We start from the raw sequence: 19,766 nt of genomic DNA on the forward strand, positions 1-19,766 counted from the left end.
TTTTAGAGACAGGATCCTTTAACTTGGTGAGGCCTTGGGATCCTTTAGTAGGCTGGACCAACTCAACACCTACAAGCCAAGGGGACTTGGCTCTTTCTGCCTCCTCAGTGCTGGCATTACCAAGATGCTCTGCCATAATACCCTTCTTATATTTAGAGTTGTGAGCCTAGCCTTTAACGGCTGAGCCATCTCTCCAGCACCGTATTATGCTCCTTAATGTGTTTTCTGGAGATCAGGTTCAGTTCTCTATGCCTACGAAGCACACACTTTACCACAACTGAGCTACCTCCCATCCCCTAGGTGATAGCTTTGAAACTCAGATCATTAATTGTCAATCTGAAGTTTTTACGTACAAATAGGAAAGATGATGGATGTCGCCCATGTTGGCATCTTCTTAGGTTCTCATTCTGTTGTTACTGCTAAGTTCATGTGGAAGCTAATACGACAGATGTTACACATGTGGATTTTTCCATTCATCTGTGCCTTAACCATCCTCGACGAGAGAGCAAATGCATCTTCTCCCACTTTTCTGCCTCCCAGATGCTGTTGGCCACATTTTTGCTTTTCCCTGACGAAATTTACTACATGCGTTTTATTTACTGTTACATTTATTTGGCTGTTTACTGTGAGTGTCCATGTCTGGTTTCATGTGTTTGGTAGCACACCTGTGGAAGTCAGAAGACAAGTTGAGGAGTTGCTTCTCACCTGCCATGCAAGTCTGAGATGACTGTTGTCAGGGTTGGTGGCAAGCTTTTTTTCCTGTCCGAGCCAGCTCACCCACCTCACTCCATAAATTTGATTTTATAACTAGTAGGACATTTTCTACTTTAAATTGATTAAGAAATCAATGAGCACTGTATAGAGTGTTTGCTTTTGCAAGAACTAAACAGCATGACTATCCTTGTAGAAAAGAATATGTGATCCAGTGTTAAAGTTTCTCCCCGAACAGCAGTGTTGTATGTTTCAGACCCTTTATTCCCCACACACTAAATAAAATTTAAATTAAGAAAAGTCACAAAATTGCTCTTGCTGCTGGAGTGGCAAAGGCAGAACTGGCTCCGTTTCTGAATATTCCTTGCCGCTGATCTTTGCTCTTCTTGTCCTCTGTATTGAGGGGGCTTGAAACGTTGATAGCAGCCTCAATAGTGAACACATATATCAGAACTTACAGGAGGCGTGAGATCCTTGTGCTCACAGATAAGCACTATGGATATCAATAATGTTAAATACTCAGTTACCTCTTTAATGGAAGCGAAATCCAAGCAAACTAGGAATTTATGTAGTTAATAGCCTGGTGACCTGTGCTGTCTGTAGGGCCAGGCAACACCAGACTTGCTCACTTTTTCCAAAATTATACTATGTTTAAACATGGCCAAAGAAACACTCTAGAAATTCGAAACAACACCAGCTATTTAGTCATGTTGAACCAGATTTCCCTCTTGCCTTTCAAAGATCACTACTCTGCCAGCCTTGCTGTTTGCAGAGATTCTCCCCTCGAAGAACTCTGTTTCCTGCCTATAGTAGCCAGGGATCTCTAAGAGAACAGAACCAATCAATTAACACTAAAATAACAACATCTGGATCATACCCAAGAGGCTGAGAACCAGCACAGTCCTTGAGCTTAGGTGCTTCAGCAGTTAAAGTAGTCCCATGGGAGCTGTCTCTCACTGAAAAGGCCAACCCAGTAGTAACTCCCTCCATGAGACTGGGCACCTCAGGAACAATATCCTGACAGTGAAAACCTCACAGATTCTTGGGTAACCTTTGGCCCTTAGTTTATACCAGTGTAGGAATCAGCAGCAAGGAAAGTAAGCTCGTCTTCCCATCATGATCTGGACTGCTAGCAGAAGGTACTGTCCACAATCCAGGTGGGTCTCCCCACATTAGGCTATCCACCAACTATAACACTGTCTTTTCTCAATTTTGTGGTGAGTTTCTTGACTTGCATTCATCTCTATGTAAAATATCCCAATCATTTCGGTTTCTGTATCTGTATCAGAACTGATAGGCTTTCTAAGTTTATATCACTTGCCTTGTTTTTTGCTTGCTTTGCGAAATGATGTGATGTATCTTTCTACACAAAGGAAAGATTAAATGTGGGAGGTGGTCACTAACTGGGATTGGTTGAATGCTCATGTTTTCTATTCCTATTAGCCCATTTGTCCTGAAGCAAGCTTTAGCCTCATTTTATGGATGATGATACAGTCTTGGATATATTTCTCTACCCAAACCTACAGCACAAGTTGACTTCCAAATCAGTTCTTGCCAACTAAATCATGATGTTTGAAACAAATCCTCAGCAGTTGACAAGGAATAGCTTGACCTCTCCCTTCTACTCAAGTTTCCTTCATCAAATGAGCAGCTGCCCAGTCACCTTATACTCTGAGAATTTGGAAAGGTACTGGCCTTTGATGAAAACATTCCAGACAAGGAGCTCTCTGACAGGTAATTTAGGTAGAAGGTGACTCTGGCTGTTCTAATAATTTTTAATTATTACTATGCTTTAATATGTTGTTTCTAATTTCAGGTCCTACTACTATTAAAAAAGATAAACTTTTCTTAGAGAAGTGTTCTCTTTTTGTTCATATTTAGGGAACAGAGAGGGAGAGTCTCAAAAAGCCGCCCCACTCTATGGTGCTTAATGGGCAAACATGTTCACCTTTATAGGTTTCAGGCACAAAAAAAGGGCCCACATCCTGACTGAGCCAAGTTACACTGGCATTTCCCACCTGGATTCCTCCTCACCAAGGAGAAGAGAAAGAAGTCAATTTAGGGAGATTTCAGAAGATTTTTCAGATTTTTTTAAAGACATGCGTTCTAAGAAATCATTCAGCATTTCTTCTAGTTCCCAGCATTTAATGTGGTTGATTTTATAGGTTTATAGGTTGGTTTACCTTTGGTGAGGCAGGGAAAATGATCTTTTAGTACAGACGTTCCTCAAGGTGTTTAAAATATAAGTGCTGTGTGGCTGAGCAAGCCTATCCCTGGGCATACATCCAAAGGAAGTGAAATGTGTGTGTGGAACAGGCAACTGCCCTCATGCGTCAAGAAGCACTGCTCACCATGGCAAGGATGGAAACAAGCTGTGTTTGTTAGCTCCCGGCTGGAGAAAATGCGATCTGTACTATATCACAAATATAAGTAAGTGCTACTCTCTCACAAGAAGTAAAATTGCTTCAGTCGGGGCAACTGTAAGGAACTAAACATCATTGTGTCTAGTGAAATCAGCCAAGTACAACAAGACCGCCCATGGTTTTCCTGGTCTGTGGAATCTAAAGTAGGTGAGAAGAGGATGGACAACAGGTGGAGAGCGTTGATCAAGGGGCAGTAAGTTTCAGTGAGATAAGAGCAAGAAGTTCTGGTGTGCCGTCGCACAGCAGGGTGATTTTAATTAACAAGAATAGACTTTACATCTCAAAATCCAGGAGAAAGGAGCTGAGTGCCTTCATTATAACAAAACAACAGTTATTTGAGGAGGTACATGTATTTAAGCATTAGATAATATGTTCATGTGTTGAACCATTGCTTGGTACCACTACCTAACATGCATTAATTTTGTATTTTCACGGATCATTACATAGAAATTTAATTTTTTAACAAGGCGCTGTAACAAAAACAACACATTTTTCACATCCCTACATGTGTTTGTTTTCCTCTTCAGGCAGCCCAGGTGGAGAGGGAGTTAAGTTTTACTCGGAGCTGCAATGGTTTTCATCTTCATGGCTGCTGTTTGACCCTCTTCACCGTCAGAGAACTAAGAAATTCCAAGGTAACTAGCTGAAAGACAGTTTTATACAGTAGCCTATGGTTTCAGTTATCAAAGGTTACCCATGGTGCAAAGCTATCAAGTGGAAAACTCTAGGCATAAGTAACTGGTCGAATTAAATGAAACAGCTATTGTCAGTAAGCATGATAAAAGTTCCGTCCTTTCCAGATTCCTTTCTAGTTTATCTGCTCTATATACTATTCTCACACTAGTCACTTGTAGATGTCTGAGTTTACTACAGAATCATAATGCCTATGTTAAGTTATGTTTATTTTGCTTAATAATGGCTCCAAAGTATCGGGATCAGGTATAAAACATGGAAGAACAGATGAAATCTAGTGCTGATGGACGGCTTTTAGCAACTATGTTGATCAACTTTTGAATGACCGTGACAAAAGGCGCGAGACAAACAACTTAAAGCAAAGAAAGTCTTAATCTTAGGGGTTTCCATCTGTGGTGGAATAAGCTTCTTTTGGTGATCCATACTATTACAGTAAATAGCTGAGATATTTGGGTTATCCCGTTAAGAAAGCAGAATGTGTGAGCTGGAGAGTTTCTTAAAGTTTGTTTATGGCAATTTAATTTTATAGAGGTCATACTGTGGTCCACTGGGGTATATATGGCAGCCATTGCCCACTTCTAGTGGCAGAACTGTCTCTTTTCAAAAGTAGGTCCATTCTGTCATTTTATTACATATCCATCATTGTCCTTTGGTCAGAATAATTCTCCTCCCATCCCCCTCACTTGTTCTCTTTCTTATCCCAAATAGTCCCTTTTACTTTCCACTTTTTAAATTTAAAATTCTTTAACATTAAATTTTATTTTCATTGTGATTCTTCATAGGAGAGAAAATGTGACCATTATTTTTCTGTGTCTGGCATTTTTTTTTCACATGATCTCCAGTTCTACCTATTTTCCTGCAAACACTATAGACATAAATGCATGTGAAGTTAGTCATTAGTACAATATTGGTGTTGGTGTTGATACAGTCATAAACTTGGCTCCAGGAAAAACAAAACAAAACAAAACAAAAACTCAAAGCTTTGGAAAGAGAAGCATGGGAAGCTAAAGGGCTCAAGTCAGAGAGACAGACAGACAGACAGACTGACAGAGGCAGACAGAGGCAGAGTGTGAGAGATAGAATCCTGACTACCAGTCTGTTTTTGGATACTTCAGGTCACTCAAGTGAAAGAACAGGTATAGTCTATGGGAGGCTTAAGATTGCAAATCTATCTATCTATCTACCTATCTATCTATCTATCTATCTATCTATCTATCTATCTATCTATCATCTAGCACCTATCATCTACATATCCATCTATTATCTATCCTATCTATCATTTATATCTATCTATAAAATTTTAATGACTCATATAATAGAAAATGGTAATGTTCGTATTACATACGTTTTCCAAATACAAATCAAGACACTTTTTTTTTTTGATGATTTGAGTATATTTAAAACTACAAAAAAGGTTTCTCCAGGTGTAAGCAGACATATATTGTTAGAGAAAGACAGTCTGAGACCCACCTGCCTTCATGTTTGTGGTGGCACTGGTGAGCTGTAGGCACATAGGGGTCCCCCCACTACCACACCGCATAGCTCAGGCAGAGGAGGCCACCTAGAGGCCCACCCGCCATGTGACCTGCCCATATCTGGAGCCACTGCATTGTGCAAGTATGTGGTGGACAGACGGGAGAAAAAGAGAAGCGGAGCAGTTTGAGCATCATGAAGAAAGGTGGAACTGGAGATGTGAGGGTACAGAGGAACAGCCTGCTGTGAGTAGCCTGCCATGCCACCTGAGTCTATGGTGAAGTTCTAGCCTGTGCTGCCACTGAGGGATATGTCTATGTGTGTAGCCATGCAACCACAGGAATCTGTGTCAATCTCCATGGCTTATATTACCACTAATGACCATGTGCAGAGCTAGCCCTGCCCCTCTCTGGCTGCAGAACTCTGAAGAGCTCTCACCAGCAGCAATACTCAAGAAAGAAGGCCCTATACTTTACATGGGCAGCATGGCAGAGCTGGCCCTGGTGGCAGGTCCAAGGGTGAGCTGGCCCTGAGGTCATAAGCGTGGGAGAGCTGGCCTCACCTCTATCTGCCATGAGGTATTGTGGGCCCAATGGGGATGGCCTCCCTCCATCCCCCTGTTTTCCTCACCACCTGAAGCACTTGGCAGGAGAGCTGTCCCTGCCCCTTACCAGCTGCAGCACTCAGGAGAGTGGCCCCTGTACCTTACCTGGACAGCATAGCAGAACTGGTTCTGGTGGGAACAGGGTGGGTGAGCTGATCTCAAGGGCCTGAAAGCAGGAGAACTGACTTGGCTTCCATGGCTGCAGCATTGGTTGAGCTAGCAAGGCAGTGCTGGAGAGCTTGCACTGGTGGCGTGGGTGTGGGAGAGCTGGTGGGCTGACCAACTCAGCCACCCACCACGCCCCGATCTAGGGCTTTGGGTAGGCCCACCCCAAGACCTACTTCATCTACGAACTGCTGGAGTGGATGAAATGGCTAGTCCTGCCGAACTCAAGGTGCAGCAACTCTATGACACAATACAACAATAGGATAACCAAAAGGAGTCCCTGTGCGGGTCCAGTATTGATGGTGTAGCAGAAGCCAGAGGCCTTGAACCAGACCAGTGACTCATTATGGTTGAACATTTGCAAGTAAAGATGTGTGGACAAAAGGGCGTACTATGGAACACACTGGCACACTACAGATTCTACAATGGATGTTTTCTATGTTTTTTTTTTTCTTTTTTAATTTGTTCTTTGCTTTCTCTTGGGGTGGGAAGGTAGGGAACAGTTATGAAGAGACATGGGGATAAATGGTATTAGGGTACATGATGTGAAACTCACAAATAATCAATAAAAAGTTACAACAACGAAAATATAAAACCTGAAAAATAAATGACTACAAAAAAAAAAAAAGAAAAAATCTCCTATCTCAAATCAGAATTTTCTCTACAATTTTAGACAGAAAAGTTGCTTAATATAGAAGTGGGTTTTCCAGTCTCTGTCATACTTATTGCTTTTTTAAAATGTGTCTGATCATCTGGGAAGCAAAGCAGGGTCAGGGGTGGTTAGTACTTTGAGGGTGGGGTTCAGGTAGTCTTTTTTTAACATTAACTATGTTCTGACAACTTCAGAAAGCTGCTGGGAATGGAAATCAGTGGAATGAGTCCTCTCACTCTTGACCTTTCCAGCAACTTTCAGGGCTTTACATAGCAGAAACTCTTCTTTACCACTGAGCCAAGAATTCAGAAATCAGAAGAGATTTTAAGAAAGGGCTCTACACCAGGATGAAGAGAGAGAAACACGGTGAAAGCAAAACTGAAGAGTGGTCCTCAAACTCACTAACCAAGTTAAACATTTAATGTGGTATTTAAGAAAAAATCAAATAAGTGCTTAAAAATGTATATCAGAGGCTAGTAAGATGGCTCGGTGAGTAAAGACACTTGGCATGCAAGTCTAAGGACCTGAGTTCAATTCCCTGAACCCACATTTCATCATGCTACTGTCAAGGTGTGTGGTGAGACTCATCTACCAAGATGCTCTCTGACCTCCACACATGCGCTTTGGTACGTGTGCCCACCTATACATAAGATGGGTGCATACATGATGATAGAATGAAGAAGAAGAAGAAGAAGAAGAAGAAGAAGAAGAAGAAGAAGAAGAAGAAGAAGTGAACAAATGTCTTTTTTATTAATTACACTTTATTCACTTTGTATCCCCCCATAAGCCCCTCCCTCCTCCCCTCCCGATCCCACCCTCCCTCCCCCTTCTTCACGCATGCCCCTCCCCAAGTCCACTGATAGGGGAGGTCCTCCTCTCCTTTCTTCTGATCTTAGTCTATCAGGTCTCATCAGGAGTGGCTGCATTATCATCTTCTGTGGCCTGGTAAGGCTGCTCCCCGTTCAGGGGGAGGTGATCAAAGAGCAGGCCAATCAGATTGTGTCAGAGGCAGTCCCTCTTCCCATTACTATGTAACCCACTTGGACACTGAACTGCCATGGGCTACTTCTGTGCAGGGGTTCTAGGTCATCTCCATGAATAGTCCTTGGTTGGAGTATGAGTCTCTGGGAATAAATGTTTTAAATGAAGAAATTATCTGGTCCTGCATTTACACAAATCAGTCTCATGACTTTACCATACACTATCTTGACTTAACAGTTTGATACTTTATCTATTAGAATTTTTTACATTCAATTTTAAATTACTGCATTGTAAAATAATTTATCATGGGTCTTTACTTGAGTTTTGGGTCCTCTGTAAGTTTCACATTGTGTCGAATGCCTACCATACACGTTTATCCTCTGTCCCGACTAACAGGGTGACCTAGAACAGATCTCTAGAACACAGCAGTTTAATCAATGGTTGTGTGATAAAAGAATTAATGGATCAGTTAAAGCACCATGAAAGTATGCTCTTACTCTCCCTTACCCCATCCCTCATCAAAGAGACAGAAATGTACCATGAGCTCCTGGCTCCCTATTTCAGCAGAGCCATCACTTTCGCTGTTTTAAAATAATATAGTGCAATACTAAGAAGCTTGTATTTTCTCTTGCTAAAGCCTTTCATCATAATTAACTAATTACTGTCAGGTTACAGAATTTTTGCTCAAAAGATAACACCTTAGCATAGTTCTACTCTAAACTCAAGATAATCCTCTCTTCAGTTAGAACATATGGATGCTGTCCTCTGGATGGTGTTAGGAAGCCTCCTTCCTCACTCATATTCAAATAAGAGACTGCCAATAATGAACAGTCAGAAAGCAGGGCAAGAAAAAAAAAAAAAAAAGAAGACAACAGAGGTAAGGGAATTGAGGCCAGTGCTCCATTCCATTTTGACCTGTGCTTATATGGATGCCTATGTGTGCACAAGGATCATTTACTCACTCAGAAACCAGCCACACGGAAGAGTGGAAACATTGAAGCATTAGCTTTAGAGCTGAAACATTTTTCTGCTCTTGTTTGAATTACTCCACCTGGCCCTCAGATCAGCTTCCACGTGAGCCAGGGAGGTCAGCATGGCTAAACTGAACACAAAACTAAACCAAACCAAAATTGCCCTTCTGTGCTTCCCAAATGGATGGGGGAATCTTGTTCTCTGTGAACCAAATTCTCACACAGGGATTTGCAATCCAAATGCCAACTTCTTTGTCCTGTATTGAGTCCTAGATGGAGGAGGAGTCATATCTGGGTCTGAAGTTTATGTGTCCTTAAGGTCACATTCCCAGCCTCACAAAACCACCTGACATAGGAATTCTTGAAGGCAAGGATCAGGTCATTTGATGCCTCAAGAAATGGAGTAGATTTGTTTCTTCAGCTGACTGTAGCAGACCCTGTCTCTGATTCTGGACTCTGAACTTGAGGCTTCAGAACTGTTTGCATCTTGTCTCCTCCTGTTTGCTCTTAAAGTGAATGGTTCCCTTTAGCCAAGATGCAGACGTTTGAAGGCTATGCCTATGTGCCAATGGGAGGAAACAGTGATAACGCTTAAAAGAAAAATGGATAAAGAACGAAAAAGCCTTCTGAGGCCTTCATGCAAAAATCCTCTTAGGAGATAGCATAGCTGAAAACCAGTCAGGTGTTTTCATTTTTCTGTCAGCTCCTCTTGCTTATTTTGGCTTAGGCAGGAGAAAGCATACATCATAGCATTTGTGCTTCCTCCTGTCACAGATAAGCGGAAGGAATGAGTTCAGACTTAAATTGGAAAGTGCTTAGAAGAGAGAGGTAGTGGGAAAGCGAATCAATCAATTCATCTGTTAGCTAATTGCCTGACGTCGAAGATGAAAAACAGCTGAGTTTCTGAGAACTCCAACATGGAAGCTAAGTTTTCCAGGCTATTTTGTGAAGCATGTCTGATTAGAGAGTAGTGCAATGCGTTTTTCTCTAGTTATGATTGCATTATGAGGAGAAGAACAAAGAGAGTTAAAGGTGTTGAGCACTGGCTATGGAGAGGGGCAATTTCTTATTGTCAGTCTGCAGGATCAAGGTCACCTACTAAACTCAGAGGCAAATCTAGAGGATTAATATAAGGGTGTCGGCTTCCTCATGTGTTGTTTGGAGTTATAAACAAGTAAAGCTAGAATGACGAAGGAGGTTATAAAACTGCATTCAAATTTTTACTTGTAATGTAAAAATCTTCCCCCTTCTCTTTTCCCTTTCTCTCTCTTCCCTACTCTCTTTTCTTCTCATAATTATTAAGCAAGTGCATTTGGGGACTTTACTCTCCCTTTTCTTTTGATTGTTTGAGTAAGTGCTTTTGGCTCGCATTCTCCCAAAGCTGCCTGAACTTCTGTTATTAAGATATTACCACTGTTTCATGGACAACATGCTTCAGATGGAGCACTTGGTCTTGGAGGTCATTCATTTAGAAAGATAAACCCATCAGAATATTCACTGGGCACTGGCTGTGTTAATAAAAGAAGGTACCAGAATTGGTACTGGAATATATGGTTGGATCTTCAAAGAAGGAATTTTAACTCCAGTGTTTTCAATAATCATCAGCATCTCTACATAATTACCTAGGAGGTGCTCAGTAAAGGTGATATATAGTGATTTTGAAAGGTTTCTGTGAAATGGATTTTACATGTGCACTGTAGTATCAACACAAGTGTGGAAAAAAAGAAAAAAAGAAAAAAAGGCTTTTCATGCCCTCCCTGAAGTAGAGCAAAGTGGAACAAACAACTGAGTAAATAAAAAACATCAAAAGCCTCTCTTTGTTACTGAGCTGCCACGGGCTACATCCGAGCAGGGGTTCTAGGTTATATCCATGCATAGTCTTTGATTGGAGTATCAGTCTCAAAAACAACCCCTGTGCCCAGATATTTGGTCCCTGTGGAGCTCCTATCCTTTCCATGTTATACTAACTCCCCCTTCTTTCATATGATTCCCTGCACTCTGCCAAAGGTTTGGTTATGAGTCTTAGTATCTGCTTTGATACACTGCTAGATAGAGTCTTTCAGAGGCCCTCTGCAGTAGGCTCCTGTCCTGTTACTTGTTTTCTCCTACATCCAATGTCCATCCCATTTGTCTTTCTAAGTGAGTATTGATAGTCTTACCCACCCCCCAAGGGAGGGGTCTTTTCTGAGACTGACACTCCACCAAGGACCATGTATGGTTATAACCTAGAACCTCTGTTCAAATGTAACCCATGCTAGCTCTGTAACCAATTGGTTTCCCATAGTAAGGGGAACAGGGACTATTTCTGACAGGAACTCAATGGCAGGCTCTTTGACCTCCCCACCTCCCAAGAGAGGAGCAGTCCTGCTAGGCCACAGAGGAGGACTTTGCAGCCAGTTCTGAAGATACCTGATAAAACAGGGTCAGATGAAAGGGGAGGATGTCCTCCCCAATCAGTGGACTTGGAAAAGGGCAGGGAAGAGATAAAGGAGGGAGAGTGGGATTGGGAGGGAATGAGAGAACAGGATACAGCTGGAATACAGAGTTAATAAAATGTAACTAATAATAAAAATAAAAAATAAAAAGGGAAAAAAAAGCCTCTCTTTGGAAGTGAAGTTGATGTCTTTTAGTGGGTTCAGCTTCCTGGTACAGAGATTCATTTCTTTAAAGTAGAACAGATAAAAGGTAAACCAAGATAGCTATCTGAAGCTGACAGCTTGGGGCCAAGTCACAAGCTCCATGAAAGCCATGGGAAGGTCCCTTGAAGATGCGTGTGCAGCCTGTGATCCAGAGGACATCTTTTGGTACTTTTTGTGCAAACTGAACATTGAACAATCCCTTACCTGTCACAATTAATCCACTTTCTATAGTGCTGTCAAAGCAGTTGACTTTTCTAGTGGGTTTAGCAATTTTCCCAGTGTCAACCAACTTTTAAGGGGCAAAGTTAAGATACCAGTGTTTGTTTAACTCAATGTCTGTGCTCATACCAACAACACACAGTGTTGTAAGTCTATAAGGGCTCACCCTACTTAACCCTAATCATGTTTCTATTGGCGAGCGGTTTAGATTTGTGTCCAATAAAGTATAGGAGAAGCATTTAGGAATATCACACGCCTATTCTGTGTCCTTCTACAATACATTTCATTTCTGTGTAGTTATTAATTTATGTGTTGTCACTACCCACATTAACACCACTTCCTATGGGGACACTCTGATAAATGTGTGTTTACTGAAAGAGAAGATGAATGAATTTTTCCCAAAACACTCTTCTCAGAGATCGACACTTATACGTAGTCACGGATATGATTTTTTTTTTCTTTCTACTTAGTTTTTGGCTATGAGACAAGATTAAGAAAGGATCCAATTTTTGTGATTTCTAATTTAATATGCACATAGTTCCAAAGTGTCTGAGATTGGGCAGAGAACTGTGTGGAAATTCTTGGATGTGTTGTCCAAAACATCTTTAGTGTTTGACAAATAGCATACTCAGAAAGTATTTCTTAAATGACCTCATTATAATTATCTGAAAAATAATGAGCATATCTTTAGTAAGAAGGTACCTATGAAAATTAGGGTTATTAGTGGTATTTGGGCAAATACAGTGGTGGCCGAACTTCCATATCCTGAGTCTTGTGCCTAGTTGGGTTTTTGTTGTTGTTTGTTTTGTTTTGTTTTTGATGCAATACTGCATAAAGCCCTCCGCTTCAGCAGCACCATTTCTAACATTCCTCACTTGGGAAGCACAGACAAAAATCCCAAAGGGGCTAAATAAGGTATGCCATTTGTTTCCCAGATTTTTATGTTAAGCAGTAAGCCCTGGATTTCAACCTAAGCTGAGAATTTTAGCTTCTGAAACCCCTCTTCCATATCTCTTGCCTGACAAATACCCATTATCGGTCATAGTAAAATAGACTTTTTGTGCTTGGCTAGTAATATGTGAATTCAGATTATCTACCAAAATCTTGCTGCCAAGACACTGTGAGCAAGTTCTATATTGTCTCTTAAGGCATTAGATATCTACATGGCCAGTTTCGGCTTCTATTAAAGCAGAGCCAGAACTTAAAGATGCATGAAAAACAATTACCAATATGAAATCTCTCTTGATCTGCCTAATTGCTTCATAAATAGCTAATCTAAACACCTCTTCATCAGGGCTCATCAAAGCCTTTGACTTAGTTTTCATATAAATAACTTCTATTTTGTATGGTCATGCACACACACTAATGCACATGAATTGAAATTTGAACATAGAGCCTTATGCCTGTTCTGCAAACACTCTACCAATGAGCTATAATTCCAGAATATACTAACAATTTGTTTTGAATGAATTTTCATTGGCTTACTAATACCATTAAAATATATAATAACAGAAAAAAATGACTATCAAAAGCGAACTATGAACAAGTTCTTGATCAGTGGTCATTCTCCTGGGAGGAGGGGGACAGGAGAGGGCAAGAGAATGGCCTAAGAATTAGGTTCACAGGACTTAAGGTAAAGGCAAAGCCTGTCTAACGGAACACCATCGTGCCTGAGTGGACTTTACTGGAGCAAAGAATTTTCAGTCAGCATAGGAAAGCCTATGGTTTGCAGAAACCTGTTTCTTCCTTCCTTATTTCCTTCCTTCCTTCCTCCTGTCCTTTCTTCCTTCCTTTTCTTCTTTTCCTTCCTTCCTTTTCTTCTTTCCTTTTTTCTTTCTTTTTTTCCTTCTTTCTCCTTCTCTAAGTGATCATAATGAACAGGGGCATTTGTTTTTGTTGTTGTTGTTAAGTCACTTTTTCTGATGCCTTTACAATAATTTCCTGTCTGTTACTCTCTTTGTGGTTTTCAGGCTCTGGAAGGAGAAGGTAGATAATATTTAGGAGACTATCATGCCCCAGAAAAGGCAGCTAGAGAAGCCCAAAGGCTCCAGCGCATGTCTTCAGGAGGACCTCAGCTCTTTATCTGTTGTCTGTGGATTACATACAGTGATCCTCACAGCTTCCTGAGATCCCATACAGGTCACAGGGCTCTTCCCGTCTCCTAGTCAAACTGGTCACTGTCATCGCAGGGAAACATCTATCTTTCGATGCCTCAGGAATGGTGGCTGTGGTCTTCAGTTCTGGGCTTGTAAGAAAGGAAACGATCTGAACTGCCAGAAACCCCCAACAATGCCTTACTCCCACAGAAGCTGGCTTTGAGTCATAGGATTTAGTAATTTTTATCTAGGAAGAACATACTGCATTTAAAAACAAACGTAATAATTTTTTAACTATGGAATATGCATATATCTTAAATATCAGAAACAAAATTTCCAAGAGTTCTTCCATGTAACTCTATCTTCCACCACCTAACCAAAAAGAATGATTCAAATTATATACATATATATACAATATATATATATTCAAAATATGAACTATACTAATCAACAAAGCAAATAACCATGAATAATGAAGATCAATATTCAATACCATATTTGAGTTGAAATGTTAATTCAAAAGATCTGATTTTCTGGAATCTTAAACTCTATCAACTCCGAGTATAGTTAAAAAATAAAGAGTGCTCACATAAGAAAGAGTCTAACATTTAAATCACCAAAACTGACTTTTCTATCTGGAATATGTATACAGCTGTATTTTTTTTTTATAATAAATTGGCCTTAGATTGCAGTAGTTCAATAGAAAGACTCAAAACACTTCGTACAAGTTTTGAAATAAGCTTAATTTTTGTATTTTATTCAATTATTAATGTAATAAGAAATCTTTTAAAAATTATTAGTTTATCCAATGTGTATGGATATTTTTCCTACATGTATATGGGTATTAAGTTTGTGCTTGGTCCCTGTGGAGGCCAGAAGAAGACATCACATCTTCTGGGATTGGAGTTATAGACAATGTGAGCCACCATAAGAGTGTTGGGAATTTTGCCCAAGTCCTTTGGAAGAACAGCTACTGCTCTTAATTGATGAGCCATCTTTCTAGTCCCTTAGAAGGGCCAGGTATTTGGAAAAATCACAAAAACCTAGAGAATGTTCACTGGATAAGAAAGAAACAAAAATTGGTCTGAAATTGTATGATAAGGGAAACTCCCATAGACAAGGTTTTCCTTTCCCAAAAATAATATCCCAGCCATGTGTGATATACTAGCAAGTCATTTAATTGTTCTTATAGACATTCCAACAAACAAAATACTACAGCCTCTAGACATGGGAACAGAATGGCAAGCAGCTCTTTTAGGAGGTCATACGTGAACATTTTAGCACCAATTTCGAAGGAAATAATATATCCGTAAGCACTTTCAGCCAATATTGCAATGCTTTGCATACATTATGAGTCTCTCTGAAACATCTATGTATTATCATTAGGCATGAGAAAGAATGCAAGGACTTCCATCTAATTTTAACCTGATGGCTCTCATGTGAATCTCAAGATTTCCATGCACACATTAAGTCAAAAGCTTTGGCTTTTAATAAGCAACTCCGCAACACGAGATTTTTTTGTCTGTCTCCTTGGCAGGTGTCCTCTGGGGCTAAATTTGCTTAGTTCTCGGACAGATTTTGTCCTAGTATGAATTGAATGTCTCCCCAAACACCCATGTGTTAGAGGCATTCCCCCCCCCCCAGCCAGGTGTCTTTGGAAGGTGGTAGGACATAAGAGAAACCTTCAAATGATATTGGTGTACTTGGCAATTCTTGTATATAAAGCAAATGTGTCCTAGCTGGTGGGAAGAGCATGGCTGAATTCCAGAGAGTCTCCTAAATTCATTTATTGATCATCTTTTCTGCCACTCCACCCTAATCTTTAAAATGTAGGGCTTCCCTAGGCAAAATTGAAAAGCATGCATTTTGTATCTTTTCATTTTTTTTCATACTTTTCATAGCTCCTAGACATTAAACAAGCAGCAGAGAGAAGCTGCTGAATGTGCTTAAGGAATCCACATTCTAGGTTTAAAAACGCCTCTAAATCTAGGATAATGAAACTTATGTTTACTACTTTCTGAAAAATCACACATTATGAGTGTTACTGATTAGCACATTTAAAATAATGCCCTGTGTCTGAGGGGCAGTGCTCCAACTTTGCTTGGACCATCCTTGTTATTGTCACCATTATCAACAAGAGTATGTTAAATCACAGTATGTGCGTATAACATAGAGGTGACTCTTTTAGTCTTTGTCTGAGCTGACCAGCCATGTCCATTAACAAACAATAGTTCTGTGTTCTTTTGTATCCTCTAATATTCAGAAGATGAAGCGTATGACACATTGATTTTAAAACTTAGACACAGGAGTCCCGGGTGAGCAATGAAACTCTTAACATATTTTATGCCAAAAGCATGAGTTATTTGAAATAAAACAAACAAACAAAAAATCAATCAAATGAAAATGAAAGCAAGACAGAAACAAATCATGTGGTCAGGGATTGTCCTGGGTATGTGTTGCCAGTCAAACAGGACCCACTTGCTCGCTCTTCCGGGAGAGACTAAGCATCCCTGTGAGAGAAGGGCTCTGACAGGGATAGTGTGAAAGTCAATCACCTTCCCGAGCCTTGGCAGGCAAGGCATCAGGCAATCCATCCTGAAGAAAGATTTGATCCTGAGCCTCTGTAATGGTCAGTTCGATTCGAGGGAGGGTGGAATGAGATGGTAGCTCTGGAAGAGAAAGCTTCCTGTCCGAGATGCAAGGTACAAAAGAGCATGAGTGTAAAGCAATGAGAAGCTTTCAACATGAAAAGCCCCAGCACAAGAGGAGGCAAATGAGGAGATGAGGCTGAGAAGCAGGACAGGACACTGAGCACATTTGGTCACAATTTTAGGAACAGTAGAGAGGAAATTAATGCAATCATGACATTGGAAGCAGTATGGTGGCAGAGTGGATAACAAACCAACCAGTCGACTAGAGAAATGATGACAGAGAAGTGGATGTACTTTAACAGATAGATTGTCACACAGTTACCAACCCACACCATCAATCTGGGGTTATAATGGGTGTGAAGTCCAAATGTGAAAGTTAAGTTTTGATGAGTTCTATTGTTAGATGCTAGATTTCAGGTGTTGGTCACAAATCTAAGCAGGAGTCCCCCCGTGGGTTGTTAGATATAAGAATCTTAGTTCACAGACAAATTTGTGTGAAGTTGAAGGATTGGGAATTATCCATATATAGCCTTGGAAGTCAGTGAAGCCATCCAAACAGAGAGCATGTTAAGAGGAAGAAGCAACTGGGAACAGAGGACTATGGGGAGAATGCAGGCGATGGACCCACAGAAAAGACTGTGAATTAGGTAAAAAGCTGGAAAATATTAAGAGAGTGCTATCAAGGAAGCTGAGCAATGGGGGCATTCCATGGAGAGAGTTGGCGCTGCCACAAATGAGATTTGCCTGTTTCATTTGGCAATGCCTTTGGTGATTTTTAAAAGAACAAGATGATATCAACAAAATCCCAGAGGTGGTAGGTTGAAAATGGGGGCAGGAAGGGACATAATAAATATGAACACCATTTTTAAGAACTTAGGCTGTGAAAGGGAAAAGAGTTATAAAACAAATAAGTTCTTTTATAAAGTAAAATCTTTCACAATATCACTTAAAGTTTTATTTAATGTTATATGATGTTATATTAATAGTTAAAATGTATCATTATAGTTAAAATGACTATAGAGAATATTTCAAAGGAAATGCCCTTTTCTCCAACTCTTAAATATTTGAATGATTTAAATATTTGAATTTGTGCCAGTGTTCAATATTCAGAATTCTTATTTAGCATATTCCTTTTCAACTGCTTTCATTTCTCTTAACTGACAAAGTCAAATATCTCTCCTAAGGGCAGATCTGGCTCCCCAGTTCCATGGCTTTTGGCCATTTTTTTTTTCCTCTCATCAAAAGCTTTTTAGATTGCTGATTTACACAACCACAAAAGAAAAAGTACTTGAACCACCCAAAACTAATGAGAGCAAAGGTTTAGACATGCCTTTTACATTCCCTAGTGTTTCTTTTTTATTTTTGAGATTATAATATAATTACATCATTTCCCCCTTCCCTTCCTGGCCTTCATGTGCCTCCCCTGTGTTATTCTTTTTAAATTCATGGCCTCTTTTTCTTGAATTATTAGGAAAGAGAAAGATAGACAGAGACAGAGACAGAAAGAGAAAGAGACAGAGAGGGAGAAAGAGAGAGAGTTCCTAAATATGTAAATACAACACTTTCAGTTTGTATGTTATTTGTATATACATGTTTTCAGGTCCTGATGAGACCTGATAGCCTAGGGTCAGATGGAAGGGGAGGAAGACCTACCCTATCATTGGACTGGGGAAGGGGCATAGGAGAAGAAGAGGGAGGGATGGTGGGATTGGGAAGGGAGGGAAGAGAGGGCTATAGCTGGGATACAAAGTGAATAATTTGTAATTAATAAAAATTTAAAAAATGAACTAAAAAAAACCAAACCTGATAGTTTGGTGTTAAATAACCAGTTGGTGGGCTTTTCCCAGGGGAGTAACTATTTCTTCCACTTGCAACATTCCTTAGTTTCCTGTTGTTCCTTGTCTAGGGTTGAGGCACATTTCTTTTTTACTGAGAGGGAATTAAATGAGTGACCTAAATATCCAAGAAACCTATTCCAAGTATTTTATAAGTGATATTGACATTTATTAATGATGAATTAGATGCTTAGACAGTAGCTGTGTATCAAAATATGAGTATGATAGATCATGGATGTGACAGAAAGCAAGGCCGAGTCCCGCCTTCAAATCTGTGACTCCTGAACCCATCTTTGCCACTGCAGATGTGCCATTTAGTGCGAATGCAGTTTCTTTGTCAGCAGAAGAGTAAAACTTTAAAACACGAAGCAGACTTTATCTGTGCTTTAGTAATGATGAGGGGAAACATGAACTGCCAGCCCTGGGTATGTGTCACCCTGGTAGAGATCTCTGCATGGACTCTGCTGCACAGAGCTGCTCCAGAAGGTTCATTTCCACCAGGTCCTTGTCCTCCTAGGAAGACCACATTAACATCGCATTTGATAAGTTAACCGTGGAGAGCTCCAAAAGTTCAATGGCTGGTGACACTGGGCACATTTTACTAAACATGCTGGGCGAAAAAATGCCAAGAACTCCGTATACTGGAATAGTTTTGTTCTGTAACAAGTGGCTGTTTGAGATAGTAAGTTAAAATTTTGTTGCTTGAAATTTATCTCTTTTTTTCATGTAGGGGAGGGAAGGAGGATTTAGAGAAAGAGAGACAGACAGATAGTTAAAGATCTTATTGGGAACATTGAAACCTACCCCCCCCCCCAAATGTAATTAAATAATAGCAGAACTTATACTGCTATAAACAGATTTGGGAAAACCCAAATCTGTAGTTATTTTTTTAAAAATGGTAGACTCGGGGATGGAGAGATGGCTTACTAGCTGAGAGCACTCGTTGCTCTTCCAGAGAATCTGAGAATGGCTTTCAGACAGACGTGGGGCGGCCACAAACACCTATAACTGCAGCTCCAGAACCCTCCAAGGGCACATGCCCTCAGGCACATACTCACATGAAGAGACATACACACAGCCACATATAGCTGAAAATAATTTAAAAATTAAAAAAATGATAATCTGAAGGGCAATGACTGACCCTTCTTAAAAACTTAAAATAAAGGAAAGAAGAATAGTTCTGTGTTCTTCTAAGAAAGAAAGAAAGAAAGAAAGAAAGAAAGAAAGAAAGAAAGAGAAAGAAAGAAAAGAAAAAAGAACTGGTTCCAAACATCCCACATAACATTTATCCACACCACCGAATGTTATGGACAACTATGGGTGACAAGGATTTAATTTTATATTTTAAGGTAGCTTTATTCTTTCTATGAAATTTAAAAGCTATCAGAATCCTTGTGTTATTTTTTTCCTTTGGATTCCATAGCTATTGTCTTATGAACTTTTTTAAATATTACTTTTTCATCAAAAAGTAGATAATAGAAAACACATAAACTCATATGAAAATTTCAAATACAGTAAAATGAAATCGTTTTCTTTTTTTTTTAAGGTTTGCTTTTTTTTTAATTTTATTTTTTTCTTATCACTTACATTTTATTAACTCTTTATCCCAGCCGTGTCCCGCTCCCTCATTCCTTCCTAGTCCCTCCCTCCCTC

The 19,766-nt window shown here is 39.9% G+C and overlaps 1 pseudogene; it reads left to right on the forward strand.

The window, feature by feature from the left end:
• The window catches only part of LOC110559769 (glyceraldehyde-3-phosphate dehydrogenase-like), a 75,672-nt pseudogene that overhangs the window by 4,367 nt on the left and 51,539 nt on the right, over positions 1 to 19,766 (forward strand).

Source organism: Meriones unguiculatus, chromosome 8 (genome assembly GCF_030254825.1).
Source record: "Meriones unguiculatus strain TT.TT164.6M chromosome 8, Bangor_MerUng_6.1, whole genome shotgun sequence".
Lineage (NCBI taxonomy): Eukaryota > Metazoa > Chordata > Mammalia > Rodentia > Muridae > Meriones > Meriones unguiculatus.